This window comes from Cavia porcellus, unplaced genomic scaffold (genome assembly GCF_034190915.1).
Source record: "Cavia porcellus strain 051 isolate PalLab524CR breed Dunkin Hartley unplaced genomic scaffold, mCavPor4.1 scaffold_31, whole genome shotgun sequence".
NCBI lineage: Eukaryota > Metazoa > Chordata > Mammalia > Rodentia > Caviidae > Cavia > Cavia porcellus.
The window spans coordinates 40,332,682-40,349,387 of record NW_026947514.1 but is presented as its reverse complement, the minus strand read 5'-3'; positions in this window follow the sequence as shown (position 1 = coordinate 40,349,387).

Genomic DNA, 16,706 nt, shown 5'->3' with positions numbered 1-16,706 from the left:
ATTTGCACACTGCCCAACTGCAAATGAGAACACCAAGGGGTTTTATTCTTCCAACAACTGGCTAATTTGATATTGGCTGTGGAGAAGATTATTTCAGTCTCAGAGAGCCCAGGGCTGGAAGAGAGTTCTTGACCATGCCCTAGGGCAGTTGATGAACTCTTAGAGTCTCTGGCACCACTGCCCCAGCCCAGGCCAGATGTCCACAGGCTGGGGGATGAAGTCCTGTCTCCAACTGCTGCCTTTGGAGGTATGGCCTGGAGCATCACAGTCCACCTCTGCCACTGGGAAGGGCACCCCAGATGGGCTGCCCTGGGGAGCTCCCTCAGCTTCTCCTGGCTATGGGCTAGCTGACCTTCTTCCCAGCACAGGGGTCCTGCTTCTGATCCATCCAAACTTGTTTTTCTCTCCCTCTTTGGAGCTCGGAGGATTTAGAAGACATCATTTCTCACTACCCCATCCCTCCAGCAGGGTACTGTAATCATGGGTCTGCTTTTCCTCCTCCTAAAAGCCCCAGGAACTCACACAAGAAGGCCACCTCCCTCAGTCCCTTCCTGAGAAGAAAGATGTCCAGGGAGTTGAGACTCTTCCCCTCTTTGCTCCGTTAGGATGCTGGTGAGTGATGCTCCTCCCACCTGTGAGCAAAGCGCACAAGTGCACAACCAGTCATCCAGACTATTTTTAAACAAACTAAAAATACTGCCTTACCTCAGAGGGCTGCGCTGAGGGAGCTTCTGTAGGGTATCAGATGCACTTTTACAGATAGAAAATGCTTCAGTGTCATCTGGTCTCACACCCTGCTGGGTTCTCTCCTAGGAAGAAAGCAAAGGAATTGGATGATGGGACATTTGGGGTTTGATGCTGTCCTGTCTGATTTGTCCTCTCTTCTCTGCTCCGGTCTCCAGGCACATTCTGTAGTCCCCGTCCCAGCCCCAGCCCAGGGTCTGACCTGTGTGGGTGCCTTGCAGAGGGTGGATGCAAACAGACACACAGCGAGGTAGGGGTTTGTGGACTGGGACTGCACAGATGACTGAGGCAGAGGCCCAGATGTTATGATCTCGCCATGTCCCCGCTTTGGAAGGGGAAACCTGGGCACAACACACACATCCACATTATCTTTCTCTCTCCATCCTGAGTCCTCCCACTGTGTCCCCGGGCCACCCCCTCCCTGGGACATCTGCTTGCCCAGGGTAAGCCTCTGCTGCAGAATGGAAGATCAAGTGCTCTCCTGTTCCAGGTCAGGCACTTTGGATTTAACCTTGAGGCAGAGGCTCAGCTGCCCTGACAACCGCTGCACATTCCCACAGCGACACCTCCCGCAAAGGTAGCCCAGCACGTCCTCGGCCACCGGCTTCCTGGGCCGATAAAAATAGCTGAGGCTTCGCAGCTGCTGAATGATGAATTCTGGAAGGAGATGATTGATTCTCACAGCTGAGCCCCGGGGTCAGAGAGCCTTGTGCAAGTGGAGACACTGGGGTGAGGGATGGGGGTTCTGCTATAGATAGAGCTGTTGACAGAGCGATCCTGGGCCTCTCCCCACCTAGGGGAACACAGAAGGAGCTAATTAAAAAGAGCTGCAAAGGGCTCTTGGAAGTCATGCAGACACCTGCACCCTTTTCTTTCAGGCCGTCTTTGACCTTTTGGGTACATGCAGTTATTTCCTGCATTCTGGGATGAGATTTAGGGGGTGGGAGTATTTATTTCAAGGAAGGCAATAAGGTGCCACCTTCCCTGAAAACAATGGCGAGGAGCCGTCAGGGCTTATGAAACACCACAGGGACACCAATGTCAGGCAGTTCCCCGTGGCCCAGAGATGAAATCTGTTCCCCGCTTTGGCTGGCGCAGCATCCAGCTTACCCTGCCAGGGGCCTAGGCTTGGTCTTATACCAGGGTTGTTCTCCAATTAATCACGATGAGCTAAGGTTAAGTGCACGTGGAGCTCCTGACCAGAAACAGAGGAGCTTTTAACCCAGGCCTGCTACTCCCAAGCTGCTGAACTGTGCACAAGTAAACAGCTGGGCCTGGGAGTTGCACAGCTGGACTAGATCGGGATGATTCAGAGATAGGACATATGCATTTACTTTACAGCACATATTTTCTAGGCACTGTATCCCCCAGCGTTCTATAAAGTAATAATAATAAGTTTTCGCAGAGAGAAGAAAAGTCACGGAGGAGGGTGAAATTAAGAGGCAAATGGGAGAGGCTGTGTTTTCAGATGAGGTTATTAGAAGGATGATGAGTAGGTGGAGTGGCGAGACGCAGGGAAGACATCCAGATGGCTGCTGCTGCTGAGGGGAAGGTGCCGGCTGGAGCAGGAGCGGCAGGCAGGGCGAGGGGGGCTACTGGATTTCAGGAAGGGACAAGACGAAGACTGCAGGGGCGGCTGGGTCCAAACTACAGGCTCGGGAAGGCCAAGCTACCTCTACATTTACCTTTCCTGCATCCACGTGAGATGCAGACATTGTGCTCCCTTTCTGACCTTCGCTCATCATCTGCTCCTCTGAATGAAGGCTGAGCAGCTCCAAAGCCTTCCCCTGAGGGCACCTCACTTGATCCCTGAGTCACTTCTTCTGACTCACTGCTTTTTGGGGGTGAACCTGCATCTATGAAGCAGTTATCTGAATTCTTGGTTATGAAATGTTTAGAGCAAAGATGATCTGGCAGCTGAGGTGGGGTGGGAGGGGTAGAGCGGGATGGCTGGTCTTGTAATTAGTCTTAAAAAGAGAAGACTCCGGATTTGTCTCTAATATTCCTGGGAGAAAAATGGAGACCCTTGTCTGCCAGGCTGTACTTTACCACACAACATATAAAGGCATTAGACACATGTACGTGTCGGGGCAGCCTGGGCTCTGCAGCCACACCCTGCAGGTATGGCTGCCACCTCCTGGGATCAGGGCTGTGCCCACTGGCAGTGCAGGCCACCCTCAGGAGACAGACCTGGGAGAGGCCTGGCTACTTGAGTAGGATGCTGCCACACTGCCACTGCCTGGAGCGTGACTTAGAAGGCGGCACCGCCGGGACCAGGTATGCATGCCTCTTTCGGCCCCCATACTTATTTTTTCTCATGGAAAAATGGTGTGACCAGGAAAAGGTGTCACCAAGTGTGAGGCCTAGGCCTGGTCAATGGTGAACTGGAGTCAATTGGAGGCCGAATCTGCCCCTTTCTCTGTGCTCCGCCTCCACAAAAGTTGCCACCATACACGGCTGGGAACCCTGCAAGGCCGCTGCGGCACCTCATTCCCCTTCTCCATTGTCCAGCACCATTTAGTCCTGGCAGCCCAGCTCCTTCACAGCACGAAATCTTCCCTCCTTCTCAGGCCTTGGCTGCTGCCCAGGGATAGTCTTCCCTCATGCCTGGACTCATCTCCTGGCCTCCTGGAGACAAGCTCCTCTTTCAACCTCCATGCCGCCTGCTCAGCAGCCTTGCCCGGGGTGCACATGGCCATATCCCACACCCTGTCACTGCCAGCAGCATGAAGTCCAAACCCTGAGCCCAGCCACGAGTCCCTCTAGAGCTTGGCTACTGCCCACCTCCCTGCTTGCCAGCCTTTAACTCTTGAACCTTGTCAAATATTCTTGTAGTCCAGGAGGCTTAGGTTTCTGACCCCGAGGCCTGTTTGCTCACGCTTCTTCCCTTGCCTGCAGGGCCCTTTCTGCCATTTGTTCAGCAGTGAATACTCACCTCCTCCAGAATGGAAACCTTTGCAATGTCCCACACTTCCCTCTCCTCCTCAGGCCAAACAGGTCACTTTATGCATAAACGAGAGCATCTACATAACAGCAGTTATCTTTCAGGCCATTTATTTCTTTACTAGTCTGGTTGTAAGCAGACTGCATGCTCTCTGAGGGCAGGGGCTGTATGGCTGTTCCTGGCATCTCTCTGCCTGACACAGATATGTGTGTTAAACTGAAATAGAAAAGTGTGCACACAGCAGTGCCTGTTGCCATTGATCCAGTCATGCGTGGGTACGCAGACATTACTCCATTTGTTTTGACCAGATATTATATAAATTCAGTTTCTAGATAATGGGAAGAAAGTGATCACAGAGATTCAGGCACGCATGAAAGACATGGATGAATCCATAAGGAGTACTCAGTCTTGCTGGGCGCCGTTGGTACTGCCAGCAGCTGGAAAGACACTCAGAGACTACAGCAGTCCCAGGCTGTGGACTTGTGGTTCAGGTGCCAAGGTTATCTTGGGACAAAGGTCAGGCCAGTTCCTCTAGCCTCTTAGTTCTGCACCCTCTTTCTCCGTTAGGCGAAGCCAACTGGTACTTCTTCCTTCCCTTTGGAAGGGAAAAGGAAGTGGAGAGGGCAGACAGAGAAGGAACTGAGTCAGATGGTCAGGGATCAACTGTGCTTCTGATCCATCCACGACTCATTGAATGGGCTGGCCGAAGACAGGAGCATGCACAGAAGGCAGTGCTGCTCTGGAAGGGCCTGTGCTCAGCCGGAAGGGAGGAAACTGAACCAATGGGAGAAACAAAAAGCACACTCAACACGATAGAGCTAAGTCAGGTCCTCGCAGCCCGCCGATCAGGGATTACCACACAACTCCTTCGCACAGCCCATCCACCTTGTGTGCTCTGAGCCGTCATCCCTATGGTTCGTGCCTGGGGTCTGTCTCTCCTGCCTGCTGATTTCTTTGCACACACTGTCCTGTCAACCTAGGGTGCTTCCCCTCTGTTCTATGCATGGCCAGCTCCTCTTATTTTCTGTTGAAATTTTGATTCCTCAAGGACTTCATGTGTTGCCTGCCTCTAGTAACTTCTCCTCGTTAACCCTCATTACTTGCCCCCAGCTTCTTATTTACCTAGCAATCCTGGGAGAGCAGGAACAGCATGCATCTTGCTTCCCACTGTATGAGGGCATCAGACACAGATTATTCTTCACGAAATGAACGGAGAAGAGAAGAGGGCTTTTGTTATTGTCTGGTATTTGGTGATGTGAAGTGGGGAAAGTCATAGGAGACTTTCTAGAATTAAGGACACTTAGCATTACTGGCTTGCCAGATGGATGGGCCACCACGGTGTACGAGTAAAGATGTGACTCGGTGGTGACGAGGGTGGGGCAGCAGTGTGTGTACCCACTGGGGTGGTAAAGGGAGACATCTGCTATCCCTTTTTCATATATGCTTCCCTGTCTGTGACAGATGGAACAAGGAGGCAAACTATTAAAAGTCCACCTTGATGCAATTATCCCTAGGGCATGGCCACCTGGGCTGAACAAATGCCGTACAAGCTGAACACTTAGAGCACAGAAATCTACCTGAGGCTGCAGAAAGGACAGTGAGGACACTGTGATGACCTCAGATGATTCTGGAACCTGGGAGAAATGCTCCAGCCACCCCAGGACTCTGGTCATGAGACTCATCTCCTGGCTGTCTTTGACTGATCACCAAGAGCTGGCCAAGGACATTCCAGCTCTGCCAGGCCCCTGGGCCAAGTTCCCAGTGACAGAAATCTACTGCTGCTGTCTCCCCCGTCACACCCAAGGGAGAGCACACAGAATGGGCCTGCGTCCACAGGCCGGCGGACACCTGCCCCAGCCATCTGGGACACTGCACTTCACAACTGCCAGCAAAACAATCACCACCTCTGTGCTGGGCCAGTGGGAGGGTCTGCAGTGGCCAGAGCCCTGCTGACTTAGGAAACCCCAGTTCACTGCCAGGATGGTTCCAGGTAGCAGCTCCAACTTCCTCAGAAAGGTGTCTCCCTTCCAGTGATTTATGGAGCAGTGAGCCAGGCCTAATTCCCCCTTCTCTTTTTACTGTCTCCTCCTCCCAGAATAAATGGGTTTCCCAGTATCCTGGGCACTCTGGTCTGTGATGACAAAGACAAAGAGGCCCCATTTGTTTGTGTCTGCCCTGCACCTGCTGCTGGGGCCTGACGGCTTTTTGTCAGTAGCCATATCTATTACCAGCCATGCTGCTCTTGACATGGCTTTGCTGGCTTCCTAAACATTCTGTCCTCTAGAACAAGTCTGGCTCAAAAGCTACAAAGTCAAGGCCTTTCTTCCTTCCTTCCTTCCCTCCTCCCTCCCTCTCTCCCTTCTTTTCTTCTGTCCTTCCTTCCTAGCTCCTTCCATCATCCCGTGGATCTTATCTTGATTTCTTAACATGAGGCTCTAGGGTAGAAGTTTCCTTCCATAGGAGCAGAAAGCCATGAGGCAGCTGCTGCCCTGGACCCACTTCGAGTTGTGCAGTTCCTGGACATTCAACTTTTCAGTCATCTCTCTGCTTCAACAAGTCAAAAGGGAAGCAAGAAACTGGCTACTGGCTTGTTGCTCTCATGTGACATTAGGATACTGATGTCCTCAAGGTCTGGGAGGTGGCAGAGGCACTGCCAAGACAGAAAGGGGTTTCAGGAAGTGCCAGCCAGTCTCGCCAGTCATGGATACCAGAGGTCCTTGGCAAAGGATGATCACTCCACTGAAGCCCCAGGAAGTACCTGGGCTTGTATCAGGTAGAGCCCAGCATCCCTGCAAAATCACAGGCAAAACACTGTGACCAAACACTCTGGAAACTCAAACCCCTTCTCTCTGCTGCACGATAGTGACAGGGAGGGAAAGGGGACAGTCCTGTACCAGGCCTACCCGGGCTCACCTGTGGCACCCCCTCTGCATTCTGCTTGCAACAAATGATGACAATCAGGCTGCTTGTGTTTCAGTTCTGAATGTGGCAGCAGCAGCAGCGGTGGCAGCAGGAGCTCTGGCACATCGCGGGGATGCCAAGGATAGTTCTCTGAGACTCCAGGATGCTGCATGTGGCTGACATCTCTTCATTCTGTGGGGGCCTCCATAACCCACCTGTGCACGTGTCCACACTGAGACATGGGAGCTCTGGACCACATGAAGTTTAGGGTGCCCCGTAGTGCTTCTTCTAATAGCTCCTGCCTTGGATGGAACAGCGGACTGTGGGGAGGAGGACTGCGTGATACCACTTCTTCATACCTGATCTGTCAGGCCCTGAGCTAAGTTCTCTCTCTCTCACCTCATTGTGCCTTTTCAGCACCACCAGGAGCACATTATTATTGGACTTTTGCAAAAGAACTAACTGAACTTTAGGAAGGTTAGGGAGTTGAGCCTGATTGACTGCTAGTAACCAGGATGGTTGAGAATTGGACACAAGACTCCCATGCTCATGTGGTTGACAAGTAAATTATATGGCCTCTTTCCAAGAGGTAATTGGGGATTCAGGGCACTAGGAAAATTAGTTAGAATTACGAACAGTAGTTAAATCAAAGATGTTTAGAGAAAGCAAGTTTCCAGAATACGAGCAAGAATATGGGACAAGGTTGGGTTACTACCAATTCCGTCAATTCTTGGTATTAGTTTAAGGCAGCTCTAGAGGGGCCTATGTTACACAGCTCAGCCCCCACCTGGGTCCTGGGCTGGCATGGCTGGGATGGGGCCTTGACAGCAGGTCTCAAGGACATGGATATTTTTGTGGGCATCATTATTCTGGTTCCCACATCTGAGCTTTCTCATTACCCTGCATGGTATCTGCACGAGGGGTGTATTCTCATTATACTTAGTTTGCAGATGGAAAAATGAGGCTTCCAGAATTTGCACAGCTTTTCAGGGTTGCATAGCTAGTGAACTTCAGCGATAGAGTTTGGGCTCAGAGAGTCTGACAGTGGTATACTCTATTGTCCTGTGATATTGTCCCTAAGGCTCAGACAGTCTGGCTCCTTGGTACTCTAATTTTTTAAACTCCATAGTGTGCTTTGCTGATGTTTCTGTGTGAATAAATGCATATCCATGACATCATTTTAGTGACAGCACCAAACATGGGATGTGGACAACAAAGGGCAGAGACCAAATTCTTCTGCTATATTAAGCAGATCCCATGATCTTACCAGTTTACACCTTTATAAAATAAGGACAGTAGTGATAACACCCATCATGCAGTGTTGGGGGACTTCAATAATGTGTGTAAATACCATCTATGAATCACAAAAGTCCATATAAATGTAAATCATAATGATCACTGGTACTACTAATTGTATACTAGGGTCGGGACTCACCCTGGTGGTAGGTCACATGGTAGTGCTCACTTTATGAAAATTCGCTTTATGATTTGTGCCCTTTCTAAAAATACATTGTGCTCTAAGGCTAAGTTAATATTTAAAAGGCTGCTCACGGCTTTCCTTTTCCTATGGAATTAAATATCAATTTCTGACTCTGGCACTAACAGCCTTGAGAGTAGGACCTAACTTGCTTTCTCAGCCTAACCGCCCCGGTCCAACCCGTCCTAGAGGTGTGCCGTTCTTCACCCGCCCTAACTTTCCTGCTCCTGTGTCCTCCTCTCTAAGCCCCTCCCCAAACCACCCTTTCTGTGTATTGTCAACCCCTGTCCAGCTCCCTTTCCTGTGTCTGTCCCTTCCTGAGGCTCACATTCCGTGTCCTGCTGCTCTGAGGCATTCTGCAGAATAGTGATAGTAACTAGCCAGGTCACTAAAGGCCTGCAGCCCTGGATGCTGCTCTTTGGAGCCTCTTTCTTGTTTTTAGGAGAGTCCCTCTTTCACAGAGTATGTGGCTTCCTAGAGCTCAGGTCTGGGGTGGTTATGGTTGGAACATTTCAGGCTTTGCTGGAGAATCCCCGAAGCCTGAAGCGGCACCACCGCTGTTATGTCCTGGCCTAGAAGCCCACTGTGTTTTCTTCTCATCTAAAGTGTAAGTTCCAGGGGTAGGGGGCCACATTTGTGTCTATACCCAACTCCTCCTGACCGCTACTGTGGGCAGGCACAGTGGTACTGGTATGATTTGTCCCCTCTGAAACTCATGATGGAGTCTGATGCCCAAAGTAGGTCTTTAAGAGACACCTTTTCTTAGTATTTGGGTCGTGAGTAGTCTGTCCTCCCGAAGGAGCAGTTCTCGTTCTTGTGGAACTGGATTAGTGACCCTGACAGTGCATAGTTACACACTCCTACAGTTTGCCTGTCATACACACCAGCCTTCTGCACCTGCACGTGCTCCTGCCAAGTAAGGATACAGCACGAAGACCTCACCAGCGGTGGCCACCAACCTAGAACACCCCATGCTCCAGAGCCATGAGCTAAATCAACCCATCTTTATATAATTACCCAGTCTCGGGTATCCTGATATAGTGACAGAAAATGGACCAGAGCAGGTGTGTACTGAGTCGGGGATCTGTGGTCGCTGGCCTAGCAGTTACTGGTGTCACTAGGAGAGAGAGCTCCCGGCTCTACTTGCTCTCTCTCTAGGGCTCAAAGAGAAGGGCATCTGGCCATGGCTCTCCATCTTTGATGCAAAAGCTTGAGAGCTTCAGGTGACCCCTAGATTGGAGGCTGTAATGTAGCTACTGGCTTGTGCTTGATTGCTTGAGAATCTGTCTGCCAGGGAATTACGAGGCCAAGTCCTTCCCGTGCCATCAATTCTTCAGCTGAATGGAACATATTAGACTAGGGCTTGGCAAACTTTCTGTAAAGGGCCAGATGGTAAATATTTCAGGGATTGCCGGCCATAAGATCTCTGTTGCCGCTACTCAGCTCTGTTGCTGAGTGTGAGGGCATTCACAGACAATACATAAACAAATGGGTGTGGCTGTATTCCGATAAAACTTTATTTATAGGCACTGTAGTTTGAATTTCATACTATTGTAATATGACAAAATAACATTCTTCTTTTGGTTTCTTTCTTAACCACTTAAAATACAAAAAGAAAAAATTCTTAGCTTGTGTTCTGTTGTTTGCCAACCTCTGGATTAGGAAGGAAAGATGAACATTTTATTCTCCTCTGTGATGCCAGGCAGGGGGACTCCTGTCACAGGAGCAGGTTCCTGGTCCCCCGGGCCACATCGCCAAGAAAGAGTCCAAGTTCCTGCCACTGCAGCAGGCGCTCCTAGGTGGTTGTGGTACACAGCGGGTATGGAGAGCCGCTTTAAGCAAAGGGAAACCAAGAAGTTTCCTAGAGAAGCTTTTGGCAGAAAAGCAATGGTGGCCAGCCTGGCAGCTCGACTGTTTCCCTCCTTGGCAGGTTCTTCTCAGTTCTTTTAATCTCCCTCAGACCCTAAGTATTACATTTTCCAGAGAGAACAGCCAACAAGTAACCCATGCTCTTTTCAGACACGGATTGCTGACTCTCATTCTGATCCTGCTGACCTATTTCTCTTCCTAGCTGAAAGAACCCTGATTTTCTCCTGGCTCCAGTCATTAAGGGGTTGACCCTGTCATGATGCTATGCTTGTAAATATTTATCACTTGGCTCTTTAGAACAAGAAATCCTGATGTGTAGTGTTTGCCAATTCCTGTGATATAAAAACTTCCTCTGAACCACTTTCAAGGCCCCACTCTTAGGTCAGGGAAGGTAGGGGAGGAAAGGGCTGTGCACCGTAGGCCCACCCTGATTTGTGCTTGCTCCAGCCCGATATTGCTCTGTGGCTGCTTTTACTGTCAGTCTTTGGCTTGGGATCAGCAAATGATTAGGAGTGGGGCTGGGACACTTTAAGAAAAGATTTCTTAAAGAAAAACCGGATGGTTTCTCTTCTTTCACAGCCATTGTCAATTCTGGAGTTTGTTACCAGTAGCACCTGCGATCACAGAGGTAGCTGGCCTGAGACACACTTAGTCCACCAGGGAGGATGAGAACTTCAGGTGTGCAAGCTGGTGGGGTGAGGGTTTCTGTGACCTGCAGCATCAACCTCCTATGTGACGTGTATTTTCTGCCTTGTCACTTGAAATTAAGAAAGGGGACACATGAGAGTGTCTCCTTTAGCATCTCACCATGGGCAGATGCACAGCACAGCTTCAAGGATTCAGAGGCAACAGACCCGCAGAAGCTGGCTTCTCCTGACATATACCATCTTTTCCTTGCAGGCACCTGCCAAAGCCCACGTACCCTGTAAGATGCTGGCTGCTCTCTGCCTCGCCTATCTCGCCCCAGCGCTGCTAGCACCAGTGACGTAGGGGGTTCGCAGGCCTTCAGCTCCTGTGTGTGTGGCTTTAGTTTAAATGAATTTCGTCAGCATGATTAAATACCTATTATATGACTCAAACATACGGGCTGCATTAAATGAGTGAACTCCCAGGAACCTCCTCTTCTGTTTATACAACCCATCTGGATTCTCGGATTACTTTAAAGCAGTGGGGTAAATGGAGTTTGGTATGACAGCCAGGCCATCTTTCAGCATTCTACTCTCGGAGGAAACTCGTCTTCCATCGCTAACTCTGGCCTCCAGACAACTGGGCGCAGAGGTTTTTCCATCTGCTCCGGGCCTCCGTGAAAGCCCGACACGATACTGAAATTGAGACCTTATGTGGGACTTGCCAGGGCATGACAGACATACTTTTCTCATTGAAGCATGGAACATTGTCTAAAGTCATTTGCAAGCGTGAACCTTGGGCCTCTTATGAGGAGGGCACACCTTGAAAGCAAAATAAAGGACAGAGTTTAATGAACTTACCGGGCCTCTGTTAGTCTTTATTAGAAGCTCTTTATCAAATTAAAGGCCTGCCGGGCAGGCAACTGAGTGCTGAGAAGTGGGGACGCACACTAAGTTCCAAAGTGGGTTTTAATTGGCTGTTTAAATGAAGAAAAGCTCCCTGCGGCTTGAGAGACACACTCAGTGGGGTATGTGCAAATACACACACACACACACACACACACACACACAGAGTCTCAAGCAGTCTAAAAATCACAAACATTGCATTTTTAGAAATTACATGTCCAAAATGGGACCATGGGCATATCAGGGCAATAGCCTAAAGTGCATGGCATTCTGTGCTCAATAAATGCCAAGGTTATTACTTCTGATAGTGATAAATACAAACAGTGGAGCAGAATACTGCAAGGCTTATGCTGTATCATATTGCAGCTCAGTTACCAACCCTCACTCTTTTTTTTTTTTTTTTTTTTGTCTTTTTCCTTTTTATCGGTACCGGGGATCGAACTCACAACCGCCTGCTTGCAAGGCAGGCGCTTATGCCGCTGAGCTAAATCCCCAGCCCAAACCCTCACTCTTGAATCGCTCATGTCTGTCAAGCCATTAACATATAAAATGGGCACATGGACATCTCTTCTGCAGGAATGTTAGGAAAGATTTACACAGAGCCCCCGGCAGTTGCTGGGCGCACACTGACAGCCCGGTAAGTAGTAGCTGTTTTGATCAGTTGAAGATTATTCCTCACAACCCCAATTAGGATGAGAGGGACAGTCAGCATGGTGGGTAAGAGCGTGCTCTCAGACATCAGACTGGTATGGATTTAGGCGCTGGCTCCACCAGGCAAAGGGGATCTCTGAGATATCAAGCTCTTTTTTGGCAAAAGATAATCAATCATACTTACTTCATGGGGCGGGGGAGCTTACATGACCACACTGGAAGAAGTCAGTGTGTGTAGCAACTAACGAGTGTGGCCACCAATATGCTTACTGGGAAACATTTGTGCTCCCTGATGGGAAACGGGGAGATACATTGCAGAGAGACTGTGGGCCAGTGTACGCTGAGTCGAACCATGAATGAAGTTTACAAGGTGGAATCCTAGCAACTGTGATGGCAGGGCCAACGCTGCCTGGCTCGGGGACACAGGGAGGAGAGGTGGACATGGGAGAGCCCTGTGGTCAGTCCTTTGTGGCGTTGACCCTCTTAGAAAACTGGGTCCTTCCCTTGGCCTGAATCGGAACATATTTGACCCTAAATATTTCCAGGACATTGAGGGGATTCACATTTCCAGTCTATGGCTCATTTTCTGAGAAAACTTTCTTGTTAGGATGAGAGTCTCAACTGGTAGTAAAAACGTATTCCAAAACAATGTCTTTTTTTTTTCTTTTGATAAATAGGTTTTTTTAAAACAAGAATTTCACTGGTTCTCTGAGCTTGTTATTTCAAAGCAGTTTGAGGTGAAGTTCCTGAGGGAGGGCCATCCCACATGGCGATGATGACCCTCTGTCAGCGCTCCAGTTGGGATCTGGGGGTGGGGAAGGATGCAGAGGGACCAGGGCAAGGCAGAAATCTTGTGGAGAAGTTTAAGGTATTAAAGAACCTCAGCCTACAGGTACTGGTGAGGAACTTCAAATACAGGGCTAGGGGCCCCTGGGAGCCACTTCAAATTGGGAGGCTATTTTCATAAGGGCTGCAAAAATAAATGCTCCTGGTCAAAAGCATGTGGCTACGTGCATTGAAACGCACACCCTGTGTTCCAGAAACACCACAGTCTGGAGCTGTTGGGAAGCATCGGCCAGGAAGAGAAGGAGCTCCTCCACTTCCCAGCATCCTTGAGGAGGGGTTGGAGGGACCCCTCCCCCCAATTCAACTCAGGCTTTGAACACGAAACAGAAGGATCCCACCCAGGCCCTTACAAATGAGCCCCAGCAGGCCGATGTCAGGGCATGGATTCATGGGCTGCTGGGGGGTTAAACTTCTGGCAATTAGGCGGGAGGAAAAAGCATGCATTCTTCTTCATTCTGCCTGCTCTGCACAACCTTGGCAGCTGGGCTTCCCAATGCTCCATTTAGGCCAAGGTCCGTGAAGAGACGGATCAGCAGGAGTGGGCCATTGGGCAGCCGTCTAAGCCCTTGGCCTCTGTCCCCGCTCTCCGCGCTCAGGGAGACAGACGCGCCTTTGTGCGCCTGGAGCCGGCTAAGCCAGGATGTGCCTGCGAGCCGGAATCTGACCTTTCATGGGCTCCAGCACCTGTCAGAAAAACGAACAAGCTCGGGGTGTTTTTTCCGCTCCGGACTTAAATGCCAGTTTTGAGACTCCCTCACAGTGGAACGGAGCCAAGGGGGCTGCGGTCAGCTCGGCTCGCTGAGGAGCAAACCTGAGCCGCACTGATGGACGGCCCGCGTCTCTGAGGCCCGGCCAGCCCTGGCGCAGGATGAATTTGAGCCGAGCAGAGGTCAGCAGGGCTCTGGATGCCGAACCTCAGAGCAGATCAAAATAACGTATTTCTCTGGCACGCCGGAGGGCATGTGCGTGTGCGTGCCGCATTCAGCATTGGGGAAGACTCTGCTCCAGTGACCCTGACATAGGTAGGGGTTTGTCGGGAAGCCTCCCACCCCGGTCTGCTGAAGCATCTGAATGTAGACATATCAGTCAAATCCAGGGTAGACTCTCACTTGTGATCTATGGGTTCATGACCAAGTGCCTTAATATCTTGGAACTTCAACTTCTGAGGTGTTCAATGGGTATGAAATGCCCAACTTTAAAAATAGTTGTGGTTTGTTGTAGTCAAGGATCGCAAAGGGAACAATTACATAGAGGAAATATAATTTATAGTATCATTTATAATGGTCAGCCAAGGATTTAAATACAAAGAAAGTGCAGGAAATCTGTCTACACATTAAAGACCTAGAAAATCTAGCTGAGGGCTTGGATCCTACAGCAGTGTACTGCATGAAGTTCAGCTGAAGACTTAGAACCGTGACAGTGTCCCCCCATGAGTCCAGCTGGAGGCCTGGAGCCTCCACCAATGTCTCATGCAAATCTGTTTCATGCATCTGCACTGGGAAGGCCCAAAGATCAGGGCTAGAAGCTAGGAAGTCTGTGCCAGCAGGATGAAGGATCTGTGCCAGTAGGCTGAGGGTTCTACACTGGAGCCAAAAAAAAAAAAAAAAAAAAATGCTCAAAATAAAGACCAGGGCTCCCCTGCAAAGTATCACAGCCGTCCTCAGTGACAATGAGGTCCCGAGCTCCTCCTACAATGAGAACAGCCAAGTTCCTATCAGAGAAGAAGCTTGACAAACTCCTCCAGGAGAACTCATGGCAACAGGAGAACAGCACCAAACAACAGCACCTAGGAGAACCCACAATGCTTCTGTTCCTCTCCAGGTCTCCTTTTTATGTTGGCAACTATCCTGAGGTGGGCCATCTATACTTGGCACCACACTGATTCAGTTCAGTTAGTGTTTAATTGACAATGAGATAATATACATAATACATCAAGCACCTTGCTTAAGCAATTTGGAGATATTTAGTTAATAGCTGCCCTTCCCTCCCTTGCTGCAGGGTCAGCTGCAGGGCTAGGGGAGATGTGGGGATGCTGTCACTACTGGTATTTGAATACTCTGTGGATGACACATTCTATCTAGTCTTGGAAGAAGGACAGGTTGGCTGTTCAGTAGCATCAAGGGTGGAGAGACAACTTTTCTCCTAACAGTAGCACAGAACCTTAGTGCAGGCCTTCCCTCTGGCCTGGCCTTCAATCAGAGGCATCTTAGCTGCCTAGAAGATCTGAGGATTTTGTTGGTGACCTGTGGCTGGTTCTTCTCCCTGTATCTCAAATAGGTTCAGAACACAATAGTTAGAGTGAGGCTGGTGTGCCCAGTGTCCCGCCCAAGACACCTGTCCCCTTGAGGTGAAAATGGCCCTGGCCATGTCCTGGTTCCTGAGATCCTGTACCCACCACCTCATTTCAAAGGACCAATGTTAGGAAGCCGCCTGGGGCTGGAAGAAAATGTCCACAGTATTACAAGCCTGGCCTACAACTTGCAGTGTGCAGGAGACGTCAATGAAAACAATATCTAAAACCTAATTTTCTCCATCAAGGCTACCGATACCTTTAAAATACATAGTTATTTTTCATATCCACTCTGGGTTTGAGAGCCTGTGGATTATAAGTAAACCAAACAGCATTTTAGAAATGAAATTTCTGTTTCTCTGATTTCACCACATCTCATGAAAATGGCTGGACGGATGTTTACTAATGGTGGAGGGTGTGTTTGGACAGGAAATGTAGACTGAGATACGCAGTCATCCCTCGGGAGAATGGAACTGACCGTGATGCTTCAGGCGGCTGTGACTGGCAGCTGGGGACAGCTGGCCCCAGAACAAAGGCTTCGGTTGAGGAAACAAATCAGGGTGGGGAGCCCTGGTAGCCTGGGGGTGATCAGCAGCAAGCTGTGTGTTGGGCTTCGAAGAGAGTAACAGAGATTTCATTATTCATTCTCCTGAAGAATAGAGTAGGTGTCAGTAAATACAAACAACTACAACTACAAAGTCCACTACCTGTGCTTAATTTAAAAAGATGTGTTACTGGCCTAGAGTGTACATTTGAGGGCCCCTGGCACTAGTGTTTGAAACACGCAGTTTGCAGTACATCAAACCCTTCTCTTTAACATGTTCCTGCAGGCTTGAACACACCTGTGGTACATGCATGGCTGACCCATTGGGCAGCTCCCTGGATGTAATCACTTTTATCATTGTTTTTACTAATAAAATGAATAAAAAGTCACCCCATGGGCTGTCACGCTTGAATCACCAGTGCGGTTCAAGCCGAGTGGCAGTGAGTCATACAAATTATGGCACTGTCACGAGTGTATCAACTGTACCACATTAACTCTCTGGCAGATTACTCAAGGGAACTTCTGTTGACCCATTTCACAGATGAGGAAAGAGGCTGCAAAACTTTGGGTCACTGGCCAGCATTATCTACCAGGTACAGGCAAAGCCACTGGCATTTCTACAACCCACATTTTTAACCAAAATACTGTGTTGCCATTTCCTGTGATTTTTTTAAAGTGCCACTCATTTGCCACAAAAATATTCGCATGCTCATAATTTGATTTTGTTGACATAAAGAGTTACTTTAATCAATCAAATTGCATGCTGAGAATGTAGTTCTCTATACCTCTCAAAAAGGTTGGGGTTTTAAAAATTTAAAGGAAAAAAATCTAAAAGCTCTAAATTAGATTTTCACTGGTAAGCATGTTATCTGATTATGTTATTATTTGATGTTTGATAAATACTCACT